General features: G+C 39.5%; 1 protein-coding gene across 4 annotated transcripts in view; it reads right to left on the reverse strand.

Moving 5' to 3' along the window:
• LOC105430561 (retinal guanylyl cyclase 2) overlaps positions 1-17,222 on the reverse strand; it is a 59,077-nt gene extending 41,855 nt beyond the window's left edge. For 2 of the 4 annotated variants that reach the window (XR_016139051.1, XM_089076078.1), the window contains exons 1-2: positions 16,499-17,222; positions 1,793-3,527 (exon numbers count right to left, since the gene is read on the reverse strand). The gene's annotated coding sequence lies outside the window, so the exon portion shown is untranslated. Of the gene's footprint in view, positions 1-1,792; positions 3,528-9,032; positions 9,209-16,498 lie in introns of those variants that run through there. The other 2 variants (XM_089076076.1, XM_089076077.1) reach the window with 2 other exon arrangements.
• Positions 17,223-17,229: the final 7 nt, after the last annotated feature.

Genomic DNA, 17,229 nt, shown 5'->3' on the forward strand with positions numbered 1-17,229 from the left:
CCTTGAAATACCAACCTTCAAATTATTTAATTTTTATGTTATTTTTTGTGTTTTTATGTAACACAAATTTTTGTGTAACAAAAAATACATTTTATATATATATATATATATATAAAATGTATTTTTTGTATATATATATATATATAATATACACATTTTTGTATATATATATATATATACAAAAAATACATTTTATATATATATATATATATAAAATGTATTTTTTGTTACACAAAAATTTATGTTACATAAAAACACAAAAAATAACATAAAAATTAAATAATTTGAAGGTTGGTATTTCAAGGTATTATAAGGTATTTCGAATCTTTTAAAAGACCAGTATCCTAGGCAAATCGTGTTTCTTTGTGTTATGTACACTAGCGGTCAAAAATGTTTTCCCTCTTAAGTTAGTAGTGTTTCAGGCAGAATATACCCAGTTATATTGCATCTAGATGTTCATACATCATGTTCGACAACTTAAGGGGGGAGGCATTTTTGAGCGCTCGTGTACAGAATAGTCTGATGTTGAGTTCGAAGATATACATTCTAGATCAATTCAGAGAATCGAGTAGATGACTACGTCTTTTTTGATTTTCAAAGATCTGAAGATGCTAACTTTAGATTCTTAAGAATAGAAAGAAAAAAAATTTTTCAGTTAAAATTTATTTTATTATTATAAATAAATTTATATAAATTTTGACAACTTTTCTTTGAAAAGAGAAAGGAATATACATATACGTATGTAAACATTTTATTTTTTTTCTTTTTCAAAAGGAATTTCTAGCAGAAATGTTTATTTTTTCGTGATCTTTTTTTAGAAAGAGCATTATGATAATAACGATTTCAAATATGCTGAATATATCAATGAACGAGCAGCTGTGCGGGAAACCAATATTCTAAAGGTGGCAACTGCGCTTTTAACTGATATCGACAAACGTCGAGTGTAAAAGACTTCAAAAAAGAGTGAGAGAGACACATCTACGATAATCGCAGTAACAAAGAACGAGCGGAAGTGAAAGAAGCGGGAGAGCAAGATCCCGAAACAGAAATAAATGGAGTGGAAGAATACTACAAGGATGATGAATCAGATTTGAAAAGTTTTATTTAACATCTAAATTTAACACAAGAAATGCACTTTCTGAAGAGAGAAGCCATAGGAAGATTATCGAAAAGAGCATCCATTGGTTGGTTATGGCGTTCGCATTTTAAATTGCGGACATCATGATCGATGGCGAGAATCAAAATGAAATGAAGCACCTTATATGCCTTTTCGATCTTTCTATAAAATTTCTCCGATGATCCTCTTTTCTTCTACTTATTTAAAAAAGTACATATCTTTGTGCCGTTAATTAAACACACACACGCACGCACACACACATACATATATATGTATTTTATACATACATACATACATACATACATACATATATATGTATTTATTTATTTATTAATTATAAATACATATTTTATTATTTTTAATCATATCGCTATTTATTATATATAATTTAAAAAATTTTTTAAATTTTGAATATAATAAACTTTACTATAAAATAAAATATATTTTATAATAAAAGTTTTCATTAAATTTTTTTATATACTATTTTTATAAGAAATTGAAACAGATTTATATTATACAAAAATTTTTTGAATACGGTACAATACAACTTTCTTGACACTTTTTTATATGTTTTTCTAAAAGTCTCAACTTTGTAAAGTGTTTTCTATTGAAACATTCACGTTTCGATTTTACGATGTATTTTTATTTTAAAACAAAATGTACAAGTCCACGTACCTGTAAAATACTACACGTTGTCAGCGAAATTCTCGGTTCCTTGAGTTGACGTCTCGTGAATCGCTGCTTCTACATGATGACGTTGTCTGCCTTTTTGTAATAAAACGCTTCTCCGCGCAAAGTGGTTAAAATGGTTCCTTTCTAAATGGATATCGTGCAAACCACTTTCGCGCTTGCACATTTTGTCGCATCGCCGTCGCGGGGAAGAACACGTCATCGTTTCAATTTTTACCTCTGTCGAGTTTAAAGCCACGTTAGCGCGCTTTGCACGCGGAGATTGCACGAAGAGATTTCTGAAACATTGACCTAATTTATGGTAGCAACAGACGCATTACCATCCGCGATTTTTGTTCGAAGCTCCGCCGTAATATTCAATATTGTCAATTTGCGATATTAAATGTTTTCAATATCCTTTCATCATAATTTATGTCGAATTCGTTTGAAGGACAATTTACGATACACAATTCAGTTCTCCATTATTATGAAGATAATCAGAGAGAGAGAGAGAGAGTTGTCGAAACTATATTGGACGAGCATGATGTAATAACTGAAACTTCAAATGTCTCATTCCAGCGGTACAAGGTCCACTAGGTAATAATATTTTTGTGATCACAATAATCATTTAGCTTATTAAACTTTGACAAATTTTATATCTCACTTTTTTTTATTCATATTGTCTTCTCTGTCTATTGTCACTCATAAATTCAATCCTGTCTCTTCGATACTTTTGCCATAGAAGAAAGAACGCTTCTTTACGAAACATTCGCTCACATCACTGCCGAGCGATCTCGACTATTAAATTTTATATACTTCACAATTGCGTTTACTTATATCACTCAGTAAATCAAATTCCATTTCCGCCTATATCCCCATCCCTCTGCAAATATTGCGTTATCTACATAACGTTCGCATTACATGCCGCGGTACATCCGCTTCAAGTTTCAAATAAGAGACAGAGGGAGAGAGAGAGAGAGAGAGAGAGAAGAGCGTGGGAGACGGATCGAGGCTAAAGCTCGATCTTAGCTCTCACTGCCAATCGGAGACAATAACATACGCTCGCTTTAGCCAGGAGTAGCGTCTAGGAGACGATATCGAGCGCGCTATTTCCGACTGCGTCTGCCCATGATTCAGATATCGGTCCGCCGGAACGGCCGGATGGCCGATTCGACCTTGACTCTCATCGTTCGCACACACTTCGACGCGGGCTATACATATGCATAGGAGCCGCGTCCGTCCCGGAAGCGTCTATCTCCACGAGATATATATATATGTATCATCGAAACGATCGACGACGGCGGCGCGAGGACGGGGATCGAGGTCGTTGTTTTTCGAGGACGCTCCCCTCGAAAGGAAGGGTGAGCGCCGTAGTTTCGCCGTGGGGCGAGTGCCCCGCGTTCGATCGCCGACGGGAGAGCGGCTTATTCCCGTCCCAATTCGGAAGTCCGTCCGGTGCCGGCCGTCCGGCCGCCACCTCATTCCGCTGAATCGCCGCTGAACGCGCGTCGAACCTGCTCCTCACATCTCGCTCTCCTCCGAGCTCTGTCGCTCACTCTCTCTCTCTCTCTCTCTCTCTCTGATCCGAGCACTCTCTCCTCTGCACTTTCTGGTCCCCGGCCAGGTGAACTGTGCCGCCCGAGAATCACTGACGAGGCGATATTGCATCCGAGCCGATTATGACGTACGAGGCGGGATGACTGGCAGGCGAAAAGGTCGTGTGCGTACGGTGCGCCATAATCTGTAACAGGCAATAGAAAGCCAGTAATTATGAGCTGCCAATAATTTCGGGTTAATCCTGCCGTGCCCTCCTCCCCCCTCCCCCTCCTCATCCGCTAACGTTAACGCGGCGGAGAACAATGAATCCGTTGATAAGGGCGAATATCATACCGGATATTAGAGATGCGTTTATTGTACACCCATTATGAACGAATTTACTTAGTGGGATTTATTAATTAAAAAATGGGAATCGATATTTGAAATGTTGTGATCTTTGACAGAGCATAAAAAAGTAATATTTGTAAAACCGCTAATAATTTTGCGTTAACAAAGGTCACTCGCTCGGAGATATTATAAATTCATTTATCGAAAACAAATATTTTCTGGATATTAAGGATTATATTACATTTATTAAATTTGTTGTAAACAAATTTATGGGAGCTATAAACAAGAACTGATATGCCATGTATATTTCAAGTATTCAGTTGTCATCTGCAATCGCCGATGTAAAAGCCAATACTTGTAAGCTGTGAATATCGAATTAATCCCTTTGCGTTCTATTCGAGATATTGCATGATGAATGATATTAAATGATATTCATTTTTCGAAAATAGAATTGTCGATTTAATACTGATTTAGCCATTCAAAATGCGTTCATTAAATTCGTTACGAAAATTGGAAAAGCAAATTTATAAAAGCTATGAATAAAGATTGATATGTGCATTCAAAAATGCAATGCATTCGGTAGCTGCTAATGAAGACTCGCATTTATAAACTACTATTACTCCTAATTTAATCCGATCGAGCGGTGTGGGTTAAGGATGAATTAATCGCTCAGGCTCAAAGATGTTTCATTAAATATTAAGAGTAAATATAGTCTGCGCGTTATTTACATTTTTAATAATTACAACATTTGTCGAAATCCAAAAATTTTTATAAAGAATACAATATTAATTTATGCGGATTTATGCGGAACAGAATTAATAATATATAGTTAAAATCTTGATGCGTAATTAATATTGATATGTTTTTTTGTTGCGATTGAGCCTTGAACCGCGAGAGAATATGCTCATTATTATTCTCGTTACAGAAAAATTATTAAAAATATTTTACAATGTAAAACAGATTTTTATTATGTGATAACGACAGATTGTAGAAATTATGTTGTTAATCTATCTAATAATATGATAAAACGATACCGTGCATTTATTTTTGCGATAATTTTGTTGTTATATATGATTAAAAATATTAAAAACATAAAAAAAATGTTCGTCATTGCGATATCGTGAATAATTGAAGCTATTTGAAAGATATTAGAAATGACGTTCGATGTATTTGCTTTTGTTCGGATTCATATGCATAAATTATTATATTTTGCTTTTATTCGGGCTCGTATGCGTAAGTAAAATAATATATTTAATGAGATATATATATATATATATATACATATATATATATATATATATATATGTGTGTGTGTGAAGAGACAGGCTATTAACTGGCTCTCTCTCTCTCTCTCTCTCTCTCTCTCTCTCTCTCTCTCTCTCTCTCTGAGGGGAAAAAACAAAAGATTGGAAATTTGCAAATAAAAACGATTATGGGAATCGCGGTTTTGTGATAACGAGTAAAGTTTTTCGATTATAACTGATGTGCACTCGTCAGAATCATGCAATAATAGCCAACTTCTTTTTCAACATGAAATATGCATATATATATATATATATATATATATATATACCGCGGACATATTGCGTCGTGCGATGGCCATATTGCGAAACGTTTCTTTCCTTTTGGCTTTACCTAAACCGCAAAGTCAAATTGATCTTCGAAAGCGCGGATACCGCTCACAACGATCTCATTTTCCATCCGTATAAATTCACTCTTCCGATCCAAATGACTCTGCCGTTATTAAACTTCAGAAATAGACGCAGGGTATATAACAATGGCGGTTTATTCATGAGAACGAAGGGGTGCGAGAGGATGTATCTATACTTTGTAATTTACATATATGACACGGGGAAAATTCTTAAAAAAAAAAAAAAATACCATCTCTTTAAAATCGTCTCTTAATTAATTCAGCGTGGAATATAAATTGCACGAGGAGGTACTATGTGTGGATAATCCATCTCTTAACATAAATTATACTAAAATGGACCTTGTGCATTGTCCAGTTGATCCCATCACTTCATCCCGCAGTCACTTAACCCTCTAGAGAATTAAATAATCTAGTTAATCCCCTCGTTTGGCGTTATTCAATAAGAAATCAATTTACTGTTATCTTAAAATTTTTAATTTCAGTCACTCGCGATAGGAGAATATTTTATTTCTCGCGTTAAATAATGCACTCCTCAAAATTAAAGGATCATTTGGAATCGCAAAAATGAGGTCACTTGAAGCAGAAGCGCCGTCGAGAAAAAAACTTGGAGGAATTTAAAAGCTGAAGCTTCAGCCTCTGAACGTTACTTTACGACCATTTTTCACAAAGTTACGTAAATTTAAGTTTTGCCTTTTTTCACCTATTGCTCTTTTAATTTTATTAAAAAATGTGTTGAACGTATTTCCTGCCGAAGAATTTCACCCGATCTTATTTAAAGATTGAAAATTATATTACACAATATCGATTTACAATACCATTTATATTTATATTTTTTATTTCAAGATATTTACAGCGCGTCGCATTTTTGTTTCATTACTGACTTTCATTACTCGCGATTGTGTATCGTGTATTGTGTATATTCGTTGTGTGTGTATGTTCGTTTGGTTATGGTAATACCGCGTGAAACAAAGTTTCACGACGCGTATTGCTAAATGAAAATTTGTAAGTACGATGTTTACCTGAAAGTAAACAGGAAAACGCCCTTTCGCCCTTTATACATAAGCTCCGAATAATCATCGAGATTACAGTGGCGCTCGCGCACTCGTGCGTACCGATCGAGATAATGAAAATTAGCCAATCACGTGTGTTTACGGAGGATAATCCCTCAATTACGCGGTACACAAGGTGATGCGGCGAAATTTACCTCTCGCCGAGGTAACCCTCAATTTCTGCTGCCGCTCGTCCACCGTCCCCGGTGGTCGTAACTTGGTTAGTGGCGGAAACTAAATGCGCGAAAAGACTGCGCCGACCGAACATAAAACCGGCCGACGGAAATAAAAGCAGCCTGTTTATCTCGCACTCGAGGCTTCTTGCCAGTTCGCGCCGCGCTGCCATTTTATATACGTCCACGTCGACGTGAAAATATCGTCCTATTGCCCGCGAGACTACCTCGAGAATACTTCTGCGTACGCGACATCGCGACGTCCCCGATGGCGTGATCGTTTAATGTTTAATGAACGCTTTGGAAAAATTTCACGTTGTTTCAACAACGGACGACGTTGAAACGCCGAGAGCCATCGCGCGGCCGGTCCGACTGCTGTTTTCATTTATTTCCCGTTTTAATAAGAAATTAACAGCGATTTATTTGTTATATTATCGAGAGATAATTATAGCAACGATCATATTTTCTTTTGACTTTAATGCGGTCCCTCGCTTAATTAGCCTCTCTGGAAATTAATTTCCGATAAATGATATATATTCGCCATCGTATTCAATTATCCTATAACTATAATTTCATTTTTAACGATGGAAATATCCAGAATGCCGACATGTTACATTTTGCGAAAAACTTAACGTAAAAATGTATTTTTCGCGGGAAAAAGATATTTTTCACGGGGTACTCGGGAGAGTAAAAGAAAAATCAATATTTAGTACGAGTGCCTCACATTACATATGATACTACGATGCCTTGGTGGCAATTTCATCTGTCACCCCTCCTCCCCCCCCCTCTCCACCGTAGAGAGAAGTGTGTGTACGAGCAATGTCGTCCGTTTCTTCTTAATATCTCTCTCGCCGACGGGAAAGTTTGTGCATCGCTGGGAAAAGAGTATCGATCCCTTGACGGCGAATTTAGTGGGACTTTGTCGAGGAAAGCCGGAGCCAATGTTCTGGAAGAAGGCCTTCGCGAACGCGCCGTCAAATTTGTCCTCTACGGCGTAATCCACCCTTTAATCGCTGCCCTTTAATCCCCCCCTTTCGAGTCTGCGATCGTCGATCGTCTGCGACTTCGGCGGGATCAACAGCGATTTACGCACGTCGCGCAATCGTGTTCTCGATGTCGCAGAGCGCGTCTTATACAATTTCCAGTGTACAACAACAACAACTGGAAATGTCAAGTGGCGCAGGTGGATTATCGCGTGGGCGATAAGCGCGCGAGTTTGCGAGACGTTGTTACGAAGTCGGAAACGTCTTAGCGCGTCCATTGATATCGTTCGATATCGCTTTTTCTCAGCGAGCGACCTTAACGACGTTAACGAGAGATAATTAAATATTTAATGTGAAATAGAACGCACGTAAAAATAACTCGGAAAGAAAACTCGCTTCTCCAATCTGTACTACAAGTAACTGTTACGGGTAAAAGGGAGATGCTTCTTGAATTTGCATTTGTATAAATTAATATTTAAAATAATTTCGAATTACACGCTTAAATTGGAATTTTAATCAAAATCCTTTTCAATCAAAGAGGCGATTTTTTTTCAATAAACATAACGGCGTAATAATAATAATAATAATTGTCAGATGCGTTTTCCAAATATGTGGAAATCGCGGAGTATATTGTGAAAATGTAAATAGTGACATAAAGTATAAATAAAGTTCCGGGTAGCCGTTAGGGGTCATTGTTTTCGAGATATTAAATTTCCAAAATAGTAGTACACGCAGTAGCACACAGTGGCACAAAGGGCGGCTCTCAAAATTATCAACGGCAAAGCGCGATGTCCGGATGATTATTGATTTCGTTATGCGTTATTGTATCCAGTTATTCAACCAGTGCGAGTCAATCATATTTTATATAACATAACCGGCTGCCGTACCTTGCCGGGGCACAAAGCAGCCGTACAAATGAATAAGTTCTGCAAAATCGAAATACTAGCTGGGAAACGCTAGCTGAATAAAAATGTCCATTGTCCCGCGAGGTGATTGAGACTTGTTGTCTCGTACGGCAACAAATCGTGCACGAGGACCTGCACGAGGCGACGTACTTTATACTGCGTGATGAATTTTGACATTTGCTATTATCTTGTCAATTGCCGTAAAATATGGAATTATTATAGTTAACTATTAATGAATATTAATTAACCCATTTTCCATTTTGAGCTTGCAACTTGTTTATATTGCTCGTTTTAAGTAAATTGAAATTGAATTTTCGGGTATCAATTATTTTAATGAATGGTGCGTCGTATCGTATTATAATAACATTCTAATTTGCGTGATGCCTAATATCTCTCGTTCATTCAAGAGAAAATTTATTTTATTTCAAACGTAAAATGCAATTCTCATCATCCGCTAGCAAACGATTCAGATTTTATTCGTCTAGCTTGCTGGGTCCAATGTTCCGTCCGCTCGCGTGCTTTAAGAATTACTCTCGTCTGTCGGCGACGGGACAAGAGTCGTTTGTTTCAATTTTACAGAAAATATGTGACGTGTAACAACCTCTGTTAGCAGCACGCGTCGAGCCATCCAGTGATTCCCCGAAAGACACATGTCAAAACCACTGAGAAAATCTGCGCAACTGTCTGCTGTTTGGAAAATAATGGCTGCCCGGGAGGAGGGGAGGAGGGGGAATGCGACAACGGCAAAATGCAACGAGAACGGATGGACGTTGTATCTCTTATCGAGCAGAAATGCACACCCAAGGGATGAAACACACCGGGAGAGAGAGAGAGAGAGAGAGAGAGAGAGAGAGAGAGAGAGAGAGAGAGAGAGAGAGAGAGCAAACGGAGAAGAATATACTGCGGAAGAACCACCACTCTGCGGTCGTGTTGCCGTAACGGTCTCGCTCGTAAATCATTTATTAAGCAGCCCCAAACGAGCTCCCGTCCGGCGTGAAAGTTTGAAAAGATCGTTCATTTGAGGGGGGGAGGTCACTTTCATTATTGTTGGATCATATTTTATGCACGGCGGCGCGGCGAGGTAGGTAAAGACCGTAAATTGAAAACGCGGAGATTGCGAGAAATCAACGAGCGAGACGTTTCCGTTAGTGGAGGCACAGGAGAGGCACAGGAAAGGCATTACGTCGCGAATCCCTCGTGAGTCTCTCGCTTTTGTGCGTTATTTAATATCGCCCCCCGTTAAAATTATAATCGTTCGCTCAGTAGTAGAAGGTATTCTAGAACTGAGAGATGCAGGCGCTCCTTCGCATCGCCGAGCTGCCACTTTAGATCTAGATATTTTAAATTCGAAATTGAATGTAGAGGTAAGATCCTTCCGTCGTTTTTGTACGACGAGATGAATTTTTTATTGGCTCAGACAAGACTACTCTATGTTACCCGCTTTGTAATCTTGCCCTCGAGGAAATCATGAAAGTACTGGTATTTACTTTTAATTAAAAGCTTGGACTCTTAATGAGCTCGCTATATTTAGCAATTTTTTTTTTTTTTTTTATTGAGTAGTTTCTTCCACGGTATGTATCATTAGCCAAGATTAAATTATAAATTATCAATGTCATCGCGATCAAAAGTCTTTGACGATGGTCAGGATAGTAAGTGGTATTTGAGTTTTTACAATATAATTTAACTAAATTTAAATTAACCGCAATTAATACAAATTAGAATTTTATTCAACTATTCTAATTGTGTTAAAGATTCAAATGTGCAAATATCTGCAATTTCGTGTTACTGACAGTTTTTCTGACATTATTAATTTTATCAGCCTTGTGTATCAGAAATTATTCCAATAATAAACTGACATTCGATAAAATTGTAATTAATCATGAAATAGATTTATATTTATGAAAACTGATTCGCGGTAAATTCGATTTTAATCGTAAAAGCAAGTAGAGTAAATTTGGATTCAACTATTTCTATCACTAAAGACTCAGTGGAAAACAATTACTTTCCGAAAACTTTGAATTTACAATAAGCTTTAACGATCCAGCTTGGAAACTTCTATCTAAGACAAAGTCAAATAGAATTAACTGGGAACGACGTTTTATTATTTACACTTTAATTTCCCAAAACGCTTTAATTTTCGTTATTAAATATTGAAACAATTGCCACTTCTCCGTACTCTTTGTACTCTCTTCTCTAGTTCTGGATGGAGCACGTTTGGCAGTTTTCGAGGCGAATTGTCTACGTACGAGTCCATATTCCGCGTCGTGCAATAGCCTCATCGCCATCGCGTTTCCCTCGCCTCTGGCTCACTAGAGTTGTTACACGAATGTGGAAACGACTTTGCTAGCTCTCCCAAATATTTGCAGGCAAACCAGACCGTTTAAGTTAAGACGGTACGGTATGGAAGTTTGGCGTAACAGTTGCAACCCCCTTGGAGCTGAACAGCTTCATCCCCGACTGCGCGTGGCCTAGTTGAAGAGATAAAAAGCGACAAAGAGAGACGGTGATGTCCAGGTCGACGAGCGAGGTAGATTTTCCATTTTGGGCCGATATTGTCTCCCGCGTGCGATACATGCAGCTATTTGTATTTGTATTTGCACGAAATCGAAACCTTGTGCCATTCGGCATGACGATTGTACGCCCCCCCCCCACCCCCCCCGAAAGTGATTAGTTTTCGATCAAACATTGCGCGCGGCATTTCGGATGAAAATATTTAGTCGCGGAAACGATCGAGGCATCCCGACAAACGTGAATAAAATCTGTATTCGATTTGTAGCAGTTTAGGTAAGCACGGAAGATAAACCGGGGGAGGGGGGGATAAACCTTGAGACAAATAGCTTTTGAATCTATTCCGTAAAAGCCGTGCTTGACGTGAAATAATTTCGGCGGTCGGAATTATATATAAATGGAAAGAACGCGACCTGGTCGCGGTATTTATGTATTTTCACGAAATGGAAATTCTCGCGTTGTTAATTGTTCAGTTGTATAATGCCGACATTCATAATCCACGTTCAATACTGTTTCCATAAACATGCACGCACTGCCATCAAGTGCTGGCGAATTGATGGAAATTTAATATGACAGTTGTAATTTTATGGAAGTTTAATATCAATAAAATAAACAGCTGTTATTTAATAGAATTTCAATATTCGAACGACGAAATAAAAAAAAACGCACCGCACGCACGCAACGTACCGGCGCGGCAAATACGCGCGGCAATAAAAACCAGGACTTTCAAATTCCCCCGTAGATAGATATCGAGGGAGAAAGTTAAATGCCGACGAGTCCCTTGCCCTAAGCGGGGAGGGGGGGGGGCGGCCCTTCACATTTTATTCTGTTGACACGTTTATCGAGTTTGCCTCTCCAACGGGCAAACCGTAAACCAACCCTTAAATCCGCAAAGAAGAACATATAAAAAAAGAATACGCGTCTCTCTCTCTCTCTCTCTCTGAGGCTCGTGAAAATCGCCGAAGGGACAGACACGCAAGAGCGTTTCCTCTTTGTTTTAATCACGGTGAGGCTGCCGCGCATAAACCCTTTTTTCCAGCAGGCCGCTCGAAGGTACGTACCGTTGATACTAAAAATATATATACCTATAATCGGGCGCATTCGATATTTCTCCGTCGCGGATAATTGCCGGCTCATTACATAAAATGCCGCGCTGTATTTTCCTATAGATAGTCGCTACGAAAATACGATCCGATCACCGATCAGCGTCCGCCGGCCGCTTTATCATCGTCCGCATCGTAGCTTTATTTAGCGTTTTTATTAATCGATAAACGGAAAATGTCTTAAAACGCGGAAATTAACACTCCTCCGCGGCCGGTAATACAACGGGACGCGTTCAGATCGTTCAGATTTAGCCGTTAACTTATCTCCGTGTGAAAATACGCGGCGGTATCGTTCCGCTACTCGGAAACGATAATGGAATGCGACGAAATGTTATTTTTCAATCAACGGGCTAAATAAAATTTGCGTGTTCCGTATATCAAATATATACTTCCGACATTTGCGTTTGATTATTTTCTCCCGCCAGTTGTACATTTTGTAGCGATAATCCAGTTTTGTCGGATCGTGTATGTCACCCGGTGCTCAATGATTCAAATCCCCTTTCATCAGATATTGGAATTGTTCCTAGTTTCAATTCTTCGTAATCTCTTTATAATCGAGTATTAAATGCGCGGGACCAGCGAGCATACCGTGAATATTTCGTTGTACCATGCATTTTCAGTCTCAATCCGTATAAATTTACGCTGGTCAACGTAAGCACCGCGAGACACTTCACATATGACCTTTTTCTAGAATACTTCGCGGACTTGAAATCACGTCCGTGCACTTTTGCGAGAACGCGAACTTTGAAAAATGTAATTTTATTAAACTTCCCACTCTCTCTCACTCTCTCTCTCTCTCTCTCTCTCTCTCTCTCTCTCTCTCTCTCTCTCTCTCCTTAATGCGAACGTTGAGATAGATTCCCAAGTTGCTTGGGAAACGATTAAGGTACTCGGGGCTGTTTCGCGCGCGCGGTCGAGAAATTTTAATATCGATAGTTAAACAAAAGTCCTTACGGTCTCTGAGAGTAAGGTATTAACTTAATCGCCGGACTGTGCTTCCAGAAGTCGCGTCGCAACTTATGATCCCCATCGTGCTCACGATTCCCGTTCTGAAAATCCAGATCGTCGCTTCGGTAATCGAGTTACAAATAAACTGCGAGGACACTAACGTCTCGACGAGGCACTTTCATTTCGTATTCCGCGCAGAGGCGATAATGGCGGATCAACGTGGCTTCCGGACGCTTTCCTAATAAGGGGGGTACGATCGGAACTTCCAGGCGTCCTTGGAGTGTTATATTCAATATTACCGAAACGAGAAAAAAAGCCCCTTTTCTTCGGGTCGGTCGGGTGCGCCAATGGTTTTTTTTCCTATACTCCATATTACGTACGTTAACTTATTTTGTTCGCTTTGCTTTTCTCCCCGTGTACGATCGGTCGGTTTCCATTCCGAACTACGTGTGCCATTTGGAAATCGAAAATAAACACCTAGAGGTTGTATTTTGTATCTTAACGTGATAACAAAAGTTCAGAGATATTTATACGTCTGGAAGAATTCGCGTTTTCCAGTTATGAGAACACGCCCTTTTTGCGCTTTCGCAAATCTCAGAACAAGTTGCGTACAATTTTGACACTCTGTACTACCAAACGATGTACTGCCAAAACTTTGAAAAGTTGAAAAAGATTTATAACGCGGAACAGAGGCTCTTCCGGACGCATGTCCGCAGGTGCCTTTACTGCTCTCTTTTAACGAGAGAGAGAGAGAGAGCGATGGGATAAAAAAATATTTAGCAGCAATGTTCGCAAACACCACATGCACGAATTTGTAAATTCGCACATTTGCCTTTCTTATTATATATCGCTTATAGTCTTAGAGAGGAATATTCGCGGAACAAGATATATTTTCTTTCTCTCCTCTTCTTCTCTCTTCTTGTTCGTCCGACATTTGTTTCAGAGAGAGAGAGAGACACGAACGTAATTCGATGCTACCCGTTTTAAAAAAAACAGCCTTTTCACTTGCCGTGTACACGAGCAAAAAATTCTCTTCTTTTTTTTATCACGGCCCGTTTTTTAAGGGCGGTTCCCGTGCAAGGACTTTCGCAGCTCCGACAAAACGCTGCCACTTTGCTTCCTGTGCGCTCCACGATCGCAATTTAGCGTGTTCTGTTTGAAACAAGAACGAGAGCAAGTCACCCTGCGCACAATGCAAAATGAGCTGCGATTAACAGGTATCTAAAAAACCTGCGAGTTTCCACTATATGTACGTTGGTGTGTACGTTGCGAGAGAAATTCCTTTGAACGTTTCGCAATTCTACTGTAAATTACAAAGGAATTAAATTATGTATATATATAAGTGTGTGTGTGTGTGTGTGTGTGTGTGTGTGTGTGTGTGTGTGTGTGTGTGTGTGTATTGTATGTGTATATGTATATACATACATAAGAATCGAAGAAATAAGGAAAGAAAACGGAATTAAAGGAAGTAATTGCAACTGTGTGAATTTTCGCTGTAAATTAGTAATCTGCATGTTTAAATAAAGAAAATTGAGTTGTCAGTTTTGTTACCTTGAAATAGTGAATTTAATCAAAAGCAATAAAAGACTTCTTCAGGAACTTCTTCAAAGTTGTCCGTCCACCAATTTTTTTTTTGTTTTAAAGTAAAAAGTTTTAATGTTTTAAGATTTGTCGGAATCTCTTTGTAGTATAAATCCACAAATCCTATTTTTAGAGTTTTGACATAATTGAAGTCCTCTGGTTTACCTCTCTAAAGAAATTGAAAGTTTTTGATAACATCCTTTAATCTTAATAAAGCTTTTGAACAATTAAACTTCGAAACAATATAAATGAAGATAGAAAAGTTATAATTCTTCAATCCTTCGGTAGAAATGTTTAAATTAAAATTTCTTTTGATATTTTTCTGCAAGTTTTGAATAACGCTTTAAGATCAGAAAACACTTTGATTTAGCTTGAATGACAATTATAACGAAAATGTTATTATTAATTTTCAAATAATAAAAATTGTTAATTATTTTTATATATCTCCAAGTCTTTATTTTTTTGTGTCGTCAGAAAATTAATAAATCTTACGTTTCATATTTTATTCTTCAAATCAAAAGGTATTAAGGGTAATTCAGATTTCTCAGTATCTTACTTTTGCGAAATGAGGAATATCAATTTGTGCGAGAAAAACCACTTGGTTCTATTTTTAGAGTTAGAAAATGAAGAGAATTGTCCATGTACTCTCCTGGAGGATCTTGCACCATTTAATACTTATAAAGGACCATGATAAAAAAATTTATATAACAGATATTTATACAAATATCTTTTATATAAATATTTTTTTTACTTTATTAAAACATTGGAATTAAATCAATTTGTAACCAATATATTTTTTTGTCATATGTACAGAAGCACGAATATTTTGAAAGTTTTTGCGATTACGCGCGACAAGCTGACGCTGATTTCGCAAATCAAAATATTTTTACAGGACAGATGATTAAAGCTGACAGAGAGTGCCGCATTTATCCGCATGTTATTTTGCGTCATTTTCGAGAAAGTGTTAAATGCGGCCGATTACAAAATCGCGACCGATGGTATCGCGGTTTCGATCATACTCAATAACGTAATCTCAATAATCATTTAATCCGTTAACAATGGTACGTTTGCACATCATCGTTTCGCGTTTCGATTTAATGCTGTGCATTCCTAGCATACGGCCAGTCGATCCTATTTCTCTGACGATCGTCCGTCTCGCGTGCGTCCGACGCGTACTCTCCTTCTCTCTCATTTCGCAGTCGAGTTGTTTTGGTATTCGCTAAATCACATCGCTCAGCCGCTTAATTAATAGGGCAAGAGATGCGAGAAGAGGGTCGATATGCGTAGTGCGTGGGATATATATGCCCGCTCACTATGAACCATCCCGCCATTTACCGTTCCGCACGGCGGAACAAACCGCGCATACTCTACGGCGTGCTCGGCATATTACTCGCTACATTCCTTCCGTATGCGCGTTTTGTTTCCCCCCCCCCTCCCCCCCCCCCTCCTCGCAACGGTTAATTTTCCGCGAATAATAACCAAACGCGTTTCTCACGCGAGCAATCAAATGAATTCCACACGGACGCGCCTGTACCAATTTTGAAAAATTAAATAGATTCGATTTCTCGCGGAATCGCGCCTTCACCTCAGAGAGAGAGACGCGGCATTCTCCAATCGAGTTAGTCGAAACGCTTTTTTTAAGATTAATTCGTACAACGGCGACGAGAGTACGATTACGAGTATTCAATGTTCCCATAGTAGTTTCGAAATGGTAACCCTTCGCTTCGAAGAGAAATTCGCGCGTACGAGCGGTGGACGAGCAATTTATTTTCTCTCGCCCGAAGGGAATTTCATTGAAAGCCGTCTTCTCGAAATTCCATCTGGTACACGAAGCGACGGAGCGCCGAAGAGACCGCGTCCTGAAAGGGAAGCCTTAACAGGTAGCCGCGGTGAGATAAACCGAAATGTAACAGTCGAGTGTACTTACGAGACGACCGCTGCTAGCGCGACAGCACTTAAGCTTCGTTTTCTTCCCCCCGATGCTCGCCCGCACGAGGACCCATTGAGGAGGAGGAGGAGGAGGAGGAGGAGGAGGAGGAGGAGGAACAGCAACCGTCCCCTCCGCGATCTCGCCGCTCGCCACGGCCCGGAAATTCAAAAGCTCATTCACAAAGCCTCGCAAAGGTGCACATGACTGAAATGACTCATTGTCCCCTCATCCGGTGTGTCCGACCTGTGTAATAATAAGCGGTCCCGTTCACAAAGCGACGGACTTATCTTCGTCGCGGCAGGAAGAATCGGGGGTCGGAAGCCTCCCCTCGTCGGGGGCTGACGATTGATAGATGATGCCCCTCAATCTCGCTCGCGCGAAGATCCAATGTAGCGAGTAATGACCAATACATACGGAGCTTTCTCTAACTCCGCGGTGTGCACATGTCTCGTGACATCGCGTTTCCGCGTGTCGCAATCACCCCCGCGGCGCGCTCCGTGCCCCTCGTCATCTCTCGGTCGACACGGACCGGCGGTACCCCAAACCGTGGGGAGAGGGGGGGGGGGAATGGAGTGAGCGTAGGAAGGAGAGGGGGGACGAAGGGGCCCGCGCGGACCTGCTCCGGAGCGGCGCGCGACGAGACGCGAAAACCGATGACGAAACGACGCACGCCAGGATCGGGGCGAACCGAACGCTTCGGCGCTCGGTATCGAACTGACTGAGCAAGC

Source organism: Pogonomyrmex barbatus, unplaced genomic scaffold (genome assembly GCF_055798465.1).
Source record: "Pogonomyrmex barbatus isolate J1 unplaced genomic scaffold, ASM5579846v1 scaffold2, whole genome shotgun sequence".
NCBI classification, from domain to species: Eukaryota; Metazoa; Arthropoda; class Insecta; order Hymenoptera; family Formicidae; genus Pogonomyrmex; species Pogonomyrmex barbatus.